A 17530-nucleotide genomic window follows, 5' to 3' on the forward strand; every position below is an offset into this window, starting at 1 on the left:
AACACAATTCTAGATTTGTAACCATATTCATGATTTTAAAAAAAGGGAAAACATACCAAAAACTGAAAAGCCAAATCAAAACTACCCTCCAAAGCAAAACACTGATGCCAGGATTTGGCAGGTTTTCTTTCCTTGACTGCAATCATTTCAAGTGTAGCCTCTTTCCCCAGTCTCATCTCTTCAAAGAAGCAAATGGAAGCAGAAGAATTAGCACTGATCTTCCTCCTGATAGGACTCAAAGAGCAGGATGGAGCTGTGTAATACAGTGATGGAAATAGGATGAAACTCTTGATGGAAATAGGATGAAACTCTTGATTCTGTTTTCCAGAAGCTAATCTGAGGGTTGTCATGGTAACTCACCAGGGTATAAGACTATTGTCAGCTTCAGGGTACAATTTTGGGTTACATTCTTAAAAGAGGACATCAAGTGCTTGCATGAAAAGAGTTAGAGAAAAATCTTTTAGAAATGGATCAAAACAGATTTCAGATTTTAGGTTGGACTTCTAAAAGAGTAGGTGCCTTGGGAGAAAACAGAAATACACTGACTGGTAAATCTTGCTAAATCTTTGATGGGGTGGTAGGGGGAGCAGAAGGAAAGGGAAGATTCACACCAGGTAGTAGGACTAAAAGAAAGACTTTGAAAGTCAAAAACATCTGGAGGCACTTGGTAATTTACATATGCAAATTCTTATAAGAATTGAAACTTTAAGATAAGTCTGTTCTGTTTTTAGCTTCTCTTTTGTCATCCTAGATTCCATTTCAGTGGATTTGATCCTGTTATTTTCCTCTACTCTTTTCATTCTGAAATTATTGCTTTCATGTATTAATAAATTTATTTAGCTTTTTCCCTTCTCACAGAAAATCACAAATGAAACAAGTCCTGACTGTAGCAGTGTACTTTCAGAACAATTATTCCTGGTGATGCTATTTAACTATATGGAATAAACTGAATTTTTAATTAATTTTTATTTGAGTATGTTAATAGCTATGCCTGTCTCTTTGGTTTTTCAGATTCGAGTACCATATCTTGGGAGGAACAGGGCTCTGTACAAAGAATCATTACCTTAGAGAATTAGCTTTATTAGAAAATTTAGGGGGGAAGTTCCTGTTGTGGCTCAGCAGTAACAAACCCAACTAGTATTCACAAGGATGTGGGTTCAATCCCTGGCCTCACTCAGTGCGTTAAGGATCCAGGGTTGCCATGGGCTGTGGTATACATTATAGATGTCACTCAAATCCAGTGTTGCTGTGGCCATGGCATAGGCTGGCAGCTGCAGCTTTGATTCGACCCCTAGCCTGGGAATTTCCATATATCGCAGGTGAAACTCCCCCTCCCAAAAAAAAAAAAAATTAGAGGAAAATGGATTATGGAATAGAATGACAAATTTACAACCACATTTAAGATAAAAGACAGAACTAGAAAGAAATTTCCCATTTGATGCTGGACAGCTTCACACAACCTGCATCTCCCAGACCTTCCCTGTGATTCTAACTATTACTATTTTGGGGAAAATTTTGAGAAGCCATCATTCAAGCAATAAGTCTCTTAGGGATGCCTGAGGACAAATCTATACAGTGCAATGTGCCAGTATCCCCAAATTACTATTTAATTATTTATGCTTGATTTGGGGCCAGTGATTTATCTTTTTATAGCTATTACAAGGAAGAGAGTGGCTTAAGGTGATTTTAAGCCAGAGGTCAACAATATACTCCCCAAATGCAGAATCAGACCCACCACCTGTTTTCTACAATCTACTGGCTCAGAATGGCATTTACATTTTTCGTGGATTTAAAAAAAAATCAAAAAGAATATTTCATAATGTAAAAATTACATGAAATTCAAATTTCAGGCTTAAATACAATTTTATTGGAATGTAGCCACATTCATTCATTTATGAATTGACTGGGGCTGCTTTCTTGACATAATGGCAGAGCTGAGTAAGTGCCAGAGATCATATGGCCAACAAAGGGTCCTTTACAGAAAATCTTTTTTTTTTCCTTGTTTTATTATTTTAATTTTTTTCCACTGTACAGCATGGGGGCCAAGTTACTCTTACATGTATACGTTTTTCCCCCACCCTTTGTTCTGTTGCAATGTAAGTATCTAGACATAGTTCTCAATGCTACTCAGCAGGATCTCCTTGTAAATCCATTCCAAGTTGTATCCAATAACCCCAAGCTCCCAATCCCTCCCCCTCCCTCCCTCTCCCCCTTGACAGCCACAAGCCTATTCTCCAAGTCCATGATTTTCTTTTCCGTGGAAAGGTTCATTTGTGCTGTATATTAGATACCAGTTATAAGTGATATCATATGGTGTTTGTCTTTGTCTTTCTGACTCATTTCACTCAGTATGAGAGTCTTTAGTTCCATCCATGTTGCTGCAAATGGCATTATGTCGTTCTTTTTTTATGGCTGAGTACTATTGCATTGTGTATATATACCACATCTTCCTAATCCAATCATCTGTCAGTGGACATTTGGGTTGTTTCCATGTCTTGACTATTGTGAATAGTGCTGCAGTGAACATGCGGGTGCATGTGTTTCTTTTAAGTAGAGTTTTGTTCGGATACTTTACCGAAAATCTTAATAAACATTGATCTAAGTCATGATTCCTATCATTGCCAAGTTGTAGCCTTGGTAATCTAAACATAAAACATCTGATTATATTAACATACTTCATTAATGAGAGTTCTTCTAATAAGAGTTACTTGTCCTGCTGTAGAAACCTGAAAGTACAGAGACCAGATTTCTCAATGGTTGGACTGCCAAGAGGATAAGATGCACAAAGAGAAAGTAAGAGATACTGTAGCACTTTTCAGTAATTTCTTCCAAAGGAAATGAAAAACTTTACAATGCTATTTGCTGTTAGGTTTCCTTTTTCATTTCAGAAGCCAAAATACCCTAGTTTCAACCCCATGGAAACTGCAGAGACACTCCCACTTGATCAGTGATTTTCTTTCAGAGGAATTAATGATCAGACTGTGTGCAAGTTGAAACTCTGACCTTATTTGTCAAACTGTCTCAGGTTGAGTACTAGGGAAATGACAAAAGGAAAGAAGCATTTAGATATATGTCTTCTGAGACTTCATTGATCTTTGATTAGCTGGAAGCCATAGGAGAAACTTTCTGGGCAAAGAACCAGCTTGCAGCTTGCTTTAAGGAGAAGAAAGGTATCCTTTTGAATTAAAAATCTGGTTGTGATTCTATTTTAGCCAAGACTCCTATTTAAGTGAAAAGTCTGCAGAGTGTAGTACTTTTCCTTTTCTTTTCTTTTAAGTAAATTTTATTGCCGTATAGTTGACTTAAAAAGTTGTGTTAGTTTCAGATGCACAGCAAAGTAAATCAGTTATACATTTACATATATCCGTTCATTTTCAGATTCTTTTCCCATACAGGTTACTACACAGTATTAAGCAGATTACCCTGCGCTACAGTAGGTCCTTGTTATCTCTCTATTTTATGTATAGTGTGTATATGTCAAAATCAACCCCCTAAATTTTCCTTACCTCTCCCCCAGCAGGTTTCCCCTTTGGTAACCATAAATTTGGTTTGAAAATCTTTGTCTGTTTCTGTTTTTTAAGTTCTTTTGTATCATTTTTGGTTAGATTCCACACATTAGTGATCTCATATGATATTTGTCTTTCTCTGTCTTTGACTTGGTATGATAACTTTAGGTCCATCCATATTGCTGCAAATGGCATTATTTCATTCTTTTTGTGCCTGAGTAATCTATTGTATATATGTACCACATCTTTATCCAATCCTCTGTTGATGGACATTTATTTTGCTTCCATGTTTTGGCTAGCACTGCTGTGAACATTAAGGTGCATGTATCTTTGTGAATTATGATTTTCTCCAGAAGTATGTCCAGGAGTAGTGTTGTTGGATTATATGGTAGTTCTCTATTTAGTTTTTTAAGGAGCCTCCTTACTGTTCTCCATAGTGGTTGCACCAGCTTACATTCCCATCAACAGTGTAAGAGTGTTTCCTTTTCTCCACACTCTCTCCAGCATTTATTTTTTTGTAGATTTTTTTTGTTGGTGGTCAATCTGACTAGTGTAAGGTGATATCTCATTGTAGTTTTGATTTGCATTTCTCTAATATTTAGCTATGTTGAGCATCTTCTCATGTGTTTTTTGGCCATCTGCAGTACTTTTTCTTGAGTCCCAAACAATTTTGTTTTCTTGGAGGGGGGCTGCACATGTGGCATGCAGAAGTTAAGTTTCTGGGCCATGGGTCGAATCAGAGCTGCAGCTGTGGCCTATGCCGCAGCCACAGCTACACCAGATCTGAGCCACATCTGTAACCTATGCCACAGCTTTCAGTAATGCTAGATTTTTAACTCACTGAGCAAGGCCAGAGATCAAACCTGCATCCTCAGAAAGACAACTCCAGGTTCATATCCCACTGAGCCGCAACAGGAACTCTAGAAAATAAAACTTTTAAAATCAATACGCTGGCTTTTAGATTTTTCTCTGTTCTCTTTCACAAGAGTCTGTGGCTTCGTCAGACATGAGTAGCAAAACTGACCCAGCAGATCATCAGGAGAGTACCGGGCAGCAGTAAAGTGGCCGAGGCAAGTTAGGATCATTGTAAAGGTGTGGAGAATTTTTATTCCTTAGGGAATTGCAGGTCTAATTGCCAAAAACCGGGACACAAGTCTAATCCTGAAGTGGAAGAAACAGGGTCTTTTGGATATGAATGTAGTGGTTGCACTGTGTCCTGAGGAAGGAAGGAAGAACTCTGAATGTCACAAAGCTTGTGGCAAAACCCAAGATTTAATTAATATCAGATCTCCAGAATAATGCATTCATACAACATACAGCTAAATTTCTGGAAATGGCCTACACTACTGGCAGCCACAAACCCGACACTTAAAGTTGCCCACAGAGCCCTGTCCATATGGTTGGACTTTTCTACTTCTGCCCACTGATCGAGATAAAGCTTTTTCTTTCATTATATATACGATTCTTAGTTTATGACTTGAAACACTATCTTTTCTCTTTGTTCATTTTTTTCTCATTGTTCATTTTTTTCTTTCTTTTTCCCATTTTATTTAGTAACCATGTTACTTCAATTTTAAGTATGAATATTCTGATGCTTTCAAAAGAAGAGACAGGTTTTGATAGCTTTTCCTAGAATGCCAGAAATCAATTCTGCAACATGTTGAAAAAAAGTACCATTGATTAGAGTGGATTTTTCATGTTATCCATACAACTTCTGTTTTTTTGCAGATTTATTGAAGTACAATCTACATACAATAAAATCCAATAATTTTAAGTGACTATTTGGAAGAGTTTTCAAAAATGTATAAAGCCCTGTAGCTGCTCCCCAAATCGACATACAGAACACTTCCATCACCTCCCCAAAGACCTCCTTCCTGCCCTCTGTAGTTTCCTACCCTTCCCTAGCCCCTGCAGGGCCACTCATCTTGCTGTCACCACAGTCTGCCTTCTTAGAATTTCATATAAATCAAGTCATATTGCATATATTCTTTTGTCTCAGGTTTCTTTGGCTCAGCTTAGTGCTTTGAGATTTGTCCACAGCTAGTAGCTTGTTCTTTTTTATTGTTACATGTATCAGTAGCTTATCCCTTTTGTGAAATAGTTTTCCATTGTATGGGTTTACTGCAGTTTGTTTGTTGGTTTACCAGTCAATGGACATTTGGGTGGATTTTGAGTTGGCGCTATTACAAAGAAGTTTCTATGAACATTCCCACACAAGTCTCTGTGTGAATATAAGCTTTTGTTGCCTTCAGATAGATAGCTATGAGTAAGATTGCTGCGTTGTATGGTAAATATATGCTTATTTTTTTAAAGAAACTTTAGTTTTCCAGGAGTTCCCGTCGTGGCACAGTGGTTAATGAATCCGACTAGGAACCATGAGGTTGTGGGTTCGATCCCTGGCTTTGTTCAGTGGGTTAAGGATCCGGCATTGCCGTGAGCTGTGGTGTAGGTCTCAGGCTTGGATCCCACATTGCTGTGGCTCTGGTGTAGGGCGGTGGCTACAGCTCAGATTAGACCCCTAGCCTGGGAACCTCCATATGCCGCAGAAGCGGCCCTAGAAAAGGCAAAAAAAAAAAAAGAAAGAAACTTTAGTTTTCCAACGTGGCTCTGCCATTTTGCTTCCCACTGGCAACACATGAGAGTTTCAGTTATTCTACATAATCACCAAAACTTGACATTATTAATCTTTTTTTATTTGAATCATAATGGTAATTTATGTGATTTTAATGTGCATTTTTCCTAATGAGTAATGATGTTCACTTTATCTAAAAAGACTTTTGTCTTTTTTTTTGGTCTTTTTAGGGCTGCACCTGCAGCATATGGAGGTTCCCAGGCTAGGGTTTGAATCCGAGCTGTAGCCACTGGCCTATACCAGAGGCACAACAATGCCAGATCCTTAACCACAAAGCAAGGCCAGGGATCCAACCCGAAACCTCATGATTCCTAGGCAGATTCGTTTCTGCTGCTCCACAAAGGGAACTCCTAAAAGTCTTTTGGATTCTTTGATTTTTCTCCTTCTGTTGTCCACTTTCTTTCTACTTTTCTCTTTTTCTTCCTTCTGTTTACCTCGAGTTTAATTTGGTCTTTTTAATTGTTAGTTTGGTTCCTTAATGTTTCAAGCTTTAGCTCTTTCTTCTCTCTCTCTCTCTCTCTCTCTCTCTTTATTTCTTTCTCTTTTGTCTGCCCCACAGCAAATGGAGTTCCCAAGGCAGGGATCAGATCCAAGCCGCAATTGCAACCTATGCTGCAGCTGCAGCAATGTGAGATCCTTTAACCCACTGTGCAGGGCCATCCAACCTGCAGAGACACCGCTAATCCTATTGCACCACAGTGGGAACTCCCTTTTTTCTTTTTTTCTAATGTAAACATTTTATTATAAATTTCTCACCAAACACTGTTTTAACAGCATCACATAAATTTTGCTATGTTGTATTTTTATTCACTTCAAAGTATTTTCTTTTTACATGTGTTATTTGGAAATATGTTGCTTAACCAGATATTTGAAGATTTTCCAGATATCTAGAAAATTGATTGTTATTTCCTTTTCATTATGGTCAGAAATATACATTTTTATTTTCAACTCCTTTAAATTTATTAAGATTTTTTTACTCAATGCATTTTATTACATTTATATTTGTACAATGATCATCATAACCCAATTTTATAGCATTTCTATCCAAATATTGAGATTTGTTTTAAACCCCAAATCTGAAGTGTTTTCTTGAATGTTCCACATACAGTGAAAAAAACATGAATTCTGCTGTTTCTGGGTAGAGTGCTCTATATATGTCAATTACGTCAAGTCAATGATAGCACTGGTGATTTTTGTTTACTACGGCATCACAAGTACCTAGAACTTTTTTTTTTTTTTTTTTTTTGTCTTTTTGTCTTTTGTTGTTGTTGTTGTTGCTATTTCTTGGGCCGCTCCCGCGGCATATGGAGATTCCCAGGCTAGGGGTTGAATCGGAGCTGTAGCCACCGGCCTACGCCAGAGCCACAGCAACGCGGGATCCGAGCCACGTCTGCAACCTACACCACAGCTCACGGCAACGCCGGATCGTTAACCCACTGAGAAAGGGCAGGGACCGAACCCGCGACCTCATGGTTCCTAGTTGGATTCGTTAACCACTGCGCCACGACGGGAACTCCAAGTACCTAGAACTTTTGATTCTCTAAACATATTTGCTGTATGAATGAATACATGATTGAATACATGATGTATACCTTGATTATGATTATTATTTTTATCTTCCACTCAGAATTCTAAATATGGGGCTAGCTGAAGAATAATCTCAAGTCTTAACTAGTGCCTACATCTCACCATTCTCCAAACAATCTCGTTTAAGGAGTAAGTTGAAAGGCCATTGAGATCTCATTTTCCCCCTTTTATGTTATTTCTAAATCTATAGCTGTGGGGTTTACTGCATATCCCTGGTTATTTAAACTTAAAGAGATTGCTTATAATTTCTTTCTAGATGTAAACTACCTTTTAATAATGTTCTGAAAGAAAACACTGGGAGGAAAAGGCATTAGATGTAGTTAAGGAGGGTCACTACATGTTTGATTTCAGGTTGGGCAGTTGAGGATTGGGAGGGGAGGTGGACAGAAGGAAGGGAGATGGTAGCATTTAAATTTTTATGTCATAAGTACATTCTTTAGTAGTTGCTTTTTTTTTTTTTTTTTTGCTTTTTAGGGCTGCACCCACATCATATGGAGTTTCCCAGGCTAGGACTCCAATTGGAGCTACAGCTACCAGCCTATACCAGTCACAGCAACTTGGGATCCAAGCTGCACCTTCGACCTACACCACAGCTCAAGGCAATGCCAGATCCTTAAACCACTGAGTGAGGCCAGGGATCAAACCCTCAACCTCACGGTTCCTGGTTGGATTCATTTCCGCTGAGCCATGATGGGAACTCCAGCTTTCCTTTCTTTATCTGACTTTTTAAAAAGAGATACTAGTCATGTTTGTGAACCAAGAATAAAAACTGTATTACTTGTAATCAAAATGATCAGTCTTTTTTTAGAGGAGCCTCATCATCCCCCCAAAAGTTACATTTCATATTTATTTCCTTTCAAAATTCAGGCCAATCAACTTTAATTTTATTTTGACACTTTCACAACATCCTTCAAATTACTGTAGATACACTGGCTGCCAGAATACCAGGATTTCTGGATCGGAATTTTAACTGCTTTGTAATTATGAAAACTATTAACTAGAGTAATGTTTTGTGTAGTCTCCAAAAGTGGTGGGAGAGTTATATTTTTTTTAATTAATGAATCTAAATTAGTCCACCTGAAATTTGTTCACTACTGGGGTTTCCATCGTGGCTCAGCAGTTAACAACCCCAACCAGTATCCAGGAGGATTCGGGTTCAATTCCTGGCCTTGCTCAGTGGGTTAAGGATTCAGCATTGCCATGAGGTGTGGTGTAGGTCACAGATGTGGCTCAGATCCCATGCTGCTGTGGTTGTGGTGTAGGCCAGCCACTACAGCTTCCATTCAACCCCTATCCGGGGAACTTCCATATGCTGCAGGTGTGGCCCTAAAAAGACAAAAAAAAAAAAAAAAAAAACAATTTTTTTTGGTCATGATTAATGTCCAGCTCTGTTTTCTGTCATTTCAATGCTCTGAGAAACTAAGACCTTTTTCTTTTTTAACTCCCTCTAAAGAAACCTTGATACAAAACAAGTCTAGCCAGTTTTGTTAGTTCTTGCCTTAAGTATAAGTGCTATCTTTAAAATCATAGAGTCCTGCTTGCTAGTCTGAGGTATTGCTAATTAGGCCAAAACATGTCTTAGCCTGAGAATTTATCTGTTTAATTTTAAGTTTTAATATGTAAGAAAGCTAGCCAAGAGAATACTATATGTGGATTTTTTTGGGGGGGGGGTGTTAAACCTATTGAAACTAATTTAGCACAGTTCTTTGTAAAAACTATCCTCTACCTCCTTGAAATATTTTAATTAGATACGGCTGTAAGTGTACAAATATCAACTTGACATTCTCTTGTCTTTAGCTCATGGTCTCATAGACTTTCCCCCTTGCTATTTCTTCTTTTCTTACTCCCACAGGTTACCACAACCCAAAAGGGATTTTTTGTGACTTGTTTTTAGATATTTGGGAAGAATGAGTCTGCTCTGGTGTGGAAAATAATCATGCCAAGTCCAACATGAACTACCCTTTTTGAGAGAATGAGAAGGAGGCCTTTAGTCACAGCTTTGAGGACAATTACTGCTCCATCGAGACCCCTTGTGGGTACAATTACTGGAAGAAGTGGGTTATGTGGGGACTTGGGCAACAGGGCCCAAGCTACCTTTCCCCAAGTCCCTCCAATGCCTAGAACTCCACTCAGCTGGAAAGCCATCATGAGCCCTGATCCTTCTGCTGCCAAGGGGAGGAAGTACATGCTTCCTTTGAAAAACGGGTGATGAATCATTGTGCAAGTCTACAGAAATGTGGGTCCTCTATGCCATCTATACTTAGGAATTAAGTTGGGGTGTTCCAGAGTGGCACCCTGAGTCTGTAGTGTCAGTCAAAATCTTCCACTTTTGAGTGTGCTTTCATTTTGGGGTTGCGCAGGGCCATCAACACATTTTGGCTCCAAGTGAAAAAAGCACCCCTTCCTCAGAGGCAGGTGAGTGCAGGCCTGTGCCAGGGCATTCTGCCTGCCTAGTGTCCTTTCATAGTAATAGCCTGCATAAGTGTGCATGTGGCTGCCCTGTAGCTACATCTATGACCATTACCCTAAGGTCATTCTTAGGAGGAAATTGTCTGTCCTGGATGGCTCTTGAGATCACCTCTGAATTGTGATGGTCAGTAATTACAGGGAAGTTACAGGACAAATAAGTCTGGCAATTATTGCAAATGCTTCAGAGAAAGGATATGAGATGTGGAAAGAAATCATGTCTGCTCTTTCTTTGGCCTTTTAGCTTAAACTTCCCTTCTTTAAAGAGGTCTTTCTGCTGTCAACCCATCCAAAGTAGAGTCCCATGGTTTTTCCTCCTGCAAGTGACAGTTATTATATTTGTGTGTTTTTCTTGTTTATAACCTATGTTATCAACTATCTCAATGAAGTGTTTGCAAATATACCCATAACACAAAGCTTGTGTTACTTGACACAGACTTAGCATTTAATAAATACTCCTTAAATGAAGGAATGTCTTTAGGGAGCTCTGAGAGCAGCAAGGATGGGAGGTATGAAAGTGATTAAAATAACAAGAGGACAGAGAGTGTACCGCTCTTGATCAGAGGGGCATCATCTATTGATATGCCATCCCACCAGGGCTTTTCCTTTACTCTGTCGCCTTTTTTTGCAGATAAGAGATGCTGAGCAGTTGATGTTTCATTGTTTGTTTTTAGCTGACATCCACTGAGAATGCCAGGCACTGTGCTAAGTGCTTTATTTACATACATTATGTCATCCAACCTGCACAACAAGTACCCTATGAAGAATGAGTAATTATTTTATTTTATCCTTTAGGAAACTGAGACTTGGATGTTGGGAAGGTAGTGATGGCCATATAACTAAGATAATAAATGACAATATCAAGACTTGAACCCAGGTCTACCTGACCCCAAATATCACACTCTTAAACATAATTAAACATGCCTTTGTCTTGAATACAGTGAGATGGAACAAGAAATACAAAATGCAAGCCTCTATTAAGAACTTGTTTAGCCTGGGTCTAATGGTCCAGTTTACATTTGACCTTTCTGGCCAGTGGAGGATTTCTGGTTCTTCCTGTGTCCTAATCTGGCAAATTGCAGCCTCCACGTTCATTATCTTATTTTGCTTCCTTGTTTGTGCTTACTCTCCACACCATGGGGAGATCTATCTATAAGAGGGTTTCCACACCCTGGGGTCAGATGCAAGCTTTCCTCACCCTCAGCAAGGCACAAAGGGTCTGGTTATACAGCTCTACGGCAAATAATGCCCAGTGTCTGGTGGAGTGTTTTTTCCCCAAAATGTTAATAATCCCTTAAAATTGCAATCTTCTTTGCCTTTCAGTTTTGAAACTGCTAGTATGATGGCCCAGGGCCCTGGCAGTCTGGGAATGTCAGCCACTCCCTTAGTGCCCTAGGCAACTGCTCCTTGAACCTAATGTCAGAAACATTTACTAAATTTTCTCATTCCAAATGATCAAAAAGTTTTTCATAACCAATTTCATACATATCTGTGCTTCATATTTATGGCTGGGTAAAACATTATGATAATTATTTAAGATATATATAACATTTCAAAATATGCATGTTGCATTATAACTTTTTTAATTCATTATTTAAGCATGTGTGAAGGCCTACTGACAGGGAAGAGTAGTGATAAATCTGTTGACTCCAAGAGGTTAAAAATCTAATTGTGATTATTTATAGCAAGACCCAGATAGAATGGAATATTTTGAACTTCTGTTTCGAATCCTAGTTACCCCTGCCTCCCTTCATAAACCCATCTGACAGATGGTCCTCCCACCCACTGGACCTGGACTTCCATTCTTGTGTGTCCTGGTGACAGTTTGGCAGGAGAGAACACAGGCACAGAGGAGGGGACAGAGGAGCACTGCAGGGTCTGTTCCTCTCCTATGTCTCTGTCTCCCTTGACCCAGCAAACAAGAAAATGGACGCAACTGTCTGTGGCTTTTCCAGACCTGAATATGGGGTGACATGGAGACATGTAATCCAGTGATGCACCAAATATTTTATGATCATGTGTACTATGTAGATATGGCTGAAGACAACACAAGCTTCAGCTGCATTTTATTTTGTACCCTTATGAGAGTTGTACTCCATGTATTTTAATTCCCCTTGCTTATTATCCATGCGAGGCAGAAGTATTTAAAATCACAGAACTGGGAGTTCCTGTTGTGGCGCAGAGAATCAAATCCGACTAGGAACCACAATGTTGTGGGTTCAATCCCTGGCCTCTCTCAGTGGGTTAAGGATCCAGCATTGTTGTGAGCTGTGGTGTAGGTCACAGATGAAGCTCAGATCTGGTGTTGCTGTGGATGTGGGGTAGGCCGGCAGCTGTAGCTATTCAACCCCTAGCCTGGGAACTTCCATATGCCGCAGGTGCAGCCCTAAAAAGAAAAAGAAAAGAAAATCACAGAACCGTTTTTGTCTGTACCTGGAGACCTGTACCATCAAACACATTAAGAATGGTTCATCTTTCAGGAAAAAAAAAAAAAAAATAGAACTCTCAGGGAAAAAAACGAAAATTTCTTACTCTCCAATTTGAAAGTCAACTGTGCTGCTTATTCTTTATGTTGTCTTTGGCCACTATACCTTAATGGTGTACAGTCAAGATAAAGATGTCAACTGAGATAAATGTTTTCTACATGATCCTGAGTAAGGCTAAGCAATTAATTTCAGTTTAGCAAACATTTATCAAAAGCCTAGGAGGAGTTCCCGTCGTGGCGCAGTGGTTAACGAATCCGACTAGGAACCATGAGGTTGCGGGTTCGGTCCCTGCGCTTGCTTGGTGGGTTAACGATCCGGCGTTGCCGTGAGCTGTGGTGTAGGTTGCAGACGCGGCTCGGATCCCGCGTTGCTGTGGCTCTGGTGTAGGCCAGAGACTACAGCTCCGATTGGACCCCTAGCCTGGGAACCTCCATATGCCGCGGGAGCGGCCCAAGAAATAGCAAAAAGACAAAAAAAAAAAAAAAAAAAAAAAAAAAAGCCTAGGACCAGGCTAGGTGCTATAGACAGAGAGTAGAAAGACTAGTGGCATCAACAGGAAGATGAAACAGTACAGAAATGATATTATAGAGCAGGAGGAGACTATTTAGAATTAGCAGTTGGTGGTGGGGGTGGAGGAGAGTACTATGGAGTTGGTGATGGAGGTGGTGTATTATATCATTTCAATTGAGAATTTCTCTGGGCCAAGGCCTCCTTGAAGGCAGCACACCAGAATTGGATCAAGTGTCACTGGTTTCTGTTTGCGGCATTGCCTCTCTCCCACTCATGCTTCTCCATTCCAGCCCCACTTCCCTCACCAAAAGAAGAGAGTAATGGAAGGGAAAATACTTTTCTTTCTTTTCCAATGCAAAAGGCATTGTTTGGCTGAGGGCCAATAATGTAGACAAACTACTCTGAAAGTATAGTTTAGGTAAGGGCATAATTCACACCATGAGAAAGTGATGCAAACTTTTTGAGATTCCAAAGGGATCACTCACTGGAATCAAAAAGTTGGAGGGAGCAGATAAAGCAGAAAAGCCAGGATGTGTGTGTTGCCAATTTAGTATAGTCATGGTGGTGTAAGAGCATCCGTTCAAAAGACCTTGTTATATTTATTTAGTCAAGTAATCACACTCTCTGAAACTTTTGGATGCAAGTGCAGAAATAAAGGTATTCATGAAGTCAGACTTGCACTGGCCAGGAAGTAGTAAAGAATGCCAATTTAGTCTCTGCTACCTGCATAAGTCCTGAGGGGAAAATGAGCTCATGAATGCGTATACAGATCATTATAAGGCTGAATTAAAATACATTAAATATGGAAGTCGGATATGAACCCCTGAGGGTTATACAGCATAAAAAGAAGAGTTGAAGCTTTAAAAGTGGGGAAACTGTTACTACTTACTCTTCAAGCAAATACTTTATATAAAGCTTGGGGTTTGAAAGCCCTATCTCTCCAACTGATCTAAATGAATGTAAATTTAGAGGGAGGGCCTTCCTTTATCCTTCCTTTTGTGGTCTCCACAGCCTCTGGAGCCGGCAGGACCCTACGACTCTTACATGCATTGGATTGAGCTGAAATAGAGGTAAAGATCCTAAATCATCCACTGAAATCTTCTTGAAAGGGTAAGTTTTATTTACCAATTTTAAAAAATGGTGTAGTTCCTTAGCAAAGGCTAAAAAGTTGAACATTTATTTTACTCTTTCATTTGTGGGTACATTGTCTTCATTGAGTCTCTTCTACCCTACATGTACCAGGAATGTCACATTCAGGGACAGTGCCATGCTAGAAACTTTTGGTGTATTAATGAACTGGCATCACTAGTGGACTCAGGGGAACCAAAAGTTAAAACTTCTAAAGACTTTAAAATAGAATAAAGTGGTTGCCAATCAAAAAGAAGACAAATGTAAATTCATTTAAAGGAATAGAAAAAAAATGTGAATTAAAATTAAGACAATGCTAAGACTATGGAAAACATAAAAAATGGAGAAGCAGGACTAGGAAGGAGATTTATGTGCAAAGACAGATTAAAGAACCAATGTGGACAAGGGATTAAAAAAAAAAAAAGGAGTTAGTTGAAGAGTCTCAAAAGTAACCCAGAATGACTGAAAAGATGTATTTGGTTAAAAATGGGCCAATGCAGACATTCTTTTTCACAGATAATGACTACTCTAAAAGTAGTAGAGAACCACAGAAGTAAACAATGAGAGTAAACATTTTGGAATAATGAAGAAAACATTTGCACTGCATAGGTATACATTATTTAAATTTTAGGAATATCCTCTTACTGTAATAACTAGCATGAAAAAAAAATCAGAAAGACAAAATCTAGAAGGAAAGATATACTGATTTCTTTCTTATAAGCTCAGAAATGGACCTAACCAGAAATGTTTATAGTTAGTGGAAATTAATTGATTACGTGAGAGTACGTTAAGAGTCACAAATTCATCCTAGAGAAGTTTGAAGCAAAAACACAGCAATCACAAACTTGAAAACCTAGATAGATGAGCCTCCAATATTGAAAGAAGTCCTTTATTCTATGATATAACATTAAATTCTTCATTACTCTCAACACCCAGCAAACTAAAAGGTAGCAAAGCACATCACCTTGGAATTCTGCATGTCTTTAACTGCAAAGAATCATTAGCAACTAAAGACCCAGGTACAATTCTTTCAGTAACAAATTCTGACTTAATTTGAAAGTAAATAAACTAATTTCAGACTATACCTTTCAGAAGGAATAAGGCATTAAAAATTTATATCTACTTCAGTGCTTTTGAGAAACTAAAATGAAATGGGGGCAGGAAGGGAAGTCCTGTAAAGAAAAAGCATTAGCTGGCTTTTGAACTCTTTGGTGTAAAGCACTGGTCATCAAGGGTGAAACTTTACTAACTGTTGGATTTTAGTCTGCTCATTTAGCTTTCATCTTGAATAAGCAGAACATCTTGTATTTGCATGTTCTTTTCTCTGAAGTGATTCAACATTTAAGGTCAGTTATACCTGGAAAGTCTTCATGCTTGCTTGTTTTTACTGGTATAACAGAAATATTAGCCAAAGTACCTTGAAAGCTTAAAAGACCAGCAGATGTAATTCAGTATCTAAGTTGTTAATTCTTTGGGTAATGTTTTTTGGCATTTAACCATCCTTTTTACTAGTTTCACTTTTTACTTAAATGAGTAAATTTTATTTTTTTTCTGCAGTTATTTGAATCCATCTCAATTTTGTAGATGCTTACACATGTTTTGAGAAAGGGTGTTGTGTGTGTATAACTTAAAAAAAGAAAGTCAACATCTATCTCTCATGTACTGTTTAGAGGTATGAACCTAATACATTGAGGTACTATTCTATGCCACAGAAAAAGAGCCGTAATCATCCTTTGTCCCCAAGGAGATTACCATCTATTTTTGCTGATTTAATTTACCATTTATGTTCTTTACGTGGGATGAAAGATTAATTAATCTCTTGTGTGTATTGAATAGGCACCTTGCCCAAGTAGTCAGGAGACAAATGATTTTGGAGTCAGATGGTCCTGGGCTTGAATCCTGCTGTTCACACTTGGACTTTTGTTACTTGAAGACTAAGATTTCCACTTATAAAATGGGGTGCTAATTTTTAGCTTACAAAGATGTCAAGAGGGTTAAGTGTGATGATGCATGTTAAACACCTATCACAGAGATAAGCTCTAACCGTCTAGCCTCCCCCAATATTTGTGATTTTTTTTTATTTATTATTTTTAAATGAGTTTTATTGGAGTATAGGTGACATAATGTGTTGGCTTCAAGTGTACAGCAAAGTGAATCAGCCATACATAGTGTATATGTGATTTAAATGAAATGCTCGGCGTTAGCATTGTGCATAATTTCCTTCATTAATTTTGCCCAAGAATTTTAAAATAATTTCATAAATGGAACCAGGTTGTAATTGGCATTAATTTGGGTGGTAAATGAGGCAGCAGTCTAGTTGTTCAAAATTCAAAGACAATGTAGGAATGCCAGAGCATGAAGCTCAAGAGCCAAGCCACAACACTTCATACATTCATCACCAGTCACTGTTTCTGCTGTCAGAAATGGCAGCTCAGCAGGTTAAGGATCAGGGGTTGTCACCGCTGTAACTCTGTTTACAGCTATAGTGCAGGTTCAGTCCCTGGCCCCAGAACTGGGTGTGGCCAAAAAAAAGAAACAAATGATCAGCTACTGCTGGGGTTGTCCCCTGGGAGAACAGGAGAAAAGTATTTATAGTGTGTTCTAAAATGCCTGGAGAAAAGTGGCTAAGGAGATAGGGATTTGTTTTGCCAGGGTTCTATTCAGAAAAGAAAAAAAAAAATTTAAAAAAAAGAGTCATAAATTAAACCAGTAAGGTTTGCATAGAAATAAATATTGGAGTTTCTCACCCTTCAGCTCCCAATCTACCAGAACCAATGTGCACTTTTTCACTAAGTGAAAACAAAGCCAAGTCCTTTCATTCCTAGATGGCCCTTCTGCCCACAGCCCTGCTTCCTTTCCTATTCTGTTGAACAGTGTTGGACCATAAAGTAAACTTGAGGATAAACTTTAATTCTCTACCTGAACCCAGATAATTGGTTTCCTCTTTGTCTCCTGGCCACTCTTTGCCACAGTCTCCCTGGGAAGAGAACCAGGTTACTCCCTACAGTGATGGAGGAAACAGAAGGGTGTCCCTAATCAGGAAATTCTGAAATAACTGAATTCCCCAAACCCTCATAGTCTAGGGAGGAGACATTGTCATTCTTTACCTCTTCTCTTTCCACATTCCATGCCCAATGATCTTTTTGCTTTTCAATGCTTTTGAAAAGCAAAGCAGGCTGGTCATCCCCTGGATGAAGGGTTATTTTTCTGAATTT

General features: G+C 38.8%; 1 protein-coding gene across 4 annotated transcripts in view; it reads left to right on the forward strand.

Moving 5' to 3' along the window:
• The window catches only part of SLC39A10 (solute carrier family 39 member 10), a 139792-nt gene that overhangs the window by 12952 nt on the left and 109310 nt on the right, over window positions 1–17530 (forward strand). For 2 of the 4 annotated variants that reach the window (XM_021075818.1, XM_021075824.1), the window contains exon 2: window positions 14199–14297. The exons of the other annotated variants lie outside the window; for them this stretch is intronic. The gene's annotated coding sequence lies outside the window, so the exon portion shown is untranslated. The remainder of the gene's footprint in view (window positions 1–14198; window positions 14298–17530) is intronic. 4 annotated transcript variants of the gene reach the window in all.

The sequence above is a fragment of the Sus scrofa genome, chromosome 15 (genome assembly GCF_000003025.6).
Source record: "Sus scrofa isolate TJ Tabasco breed Duroc chromosome 15, Sscrofa11.1, whole genome shotgun sequence".
Taxonomy (NCBI): Eukaryota; Metazoa; Chordata; class Mammalia; order Artiodactyla; family Suidae; genus Sus; species Sus scrofa.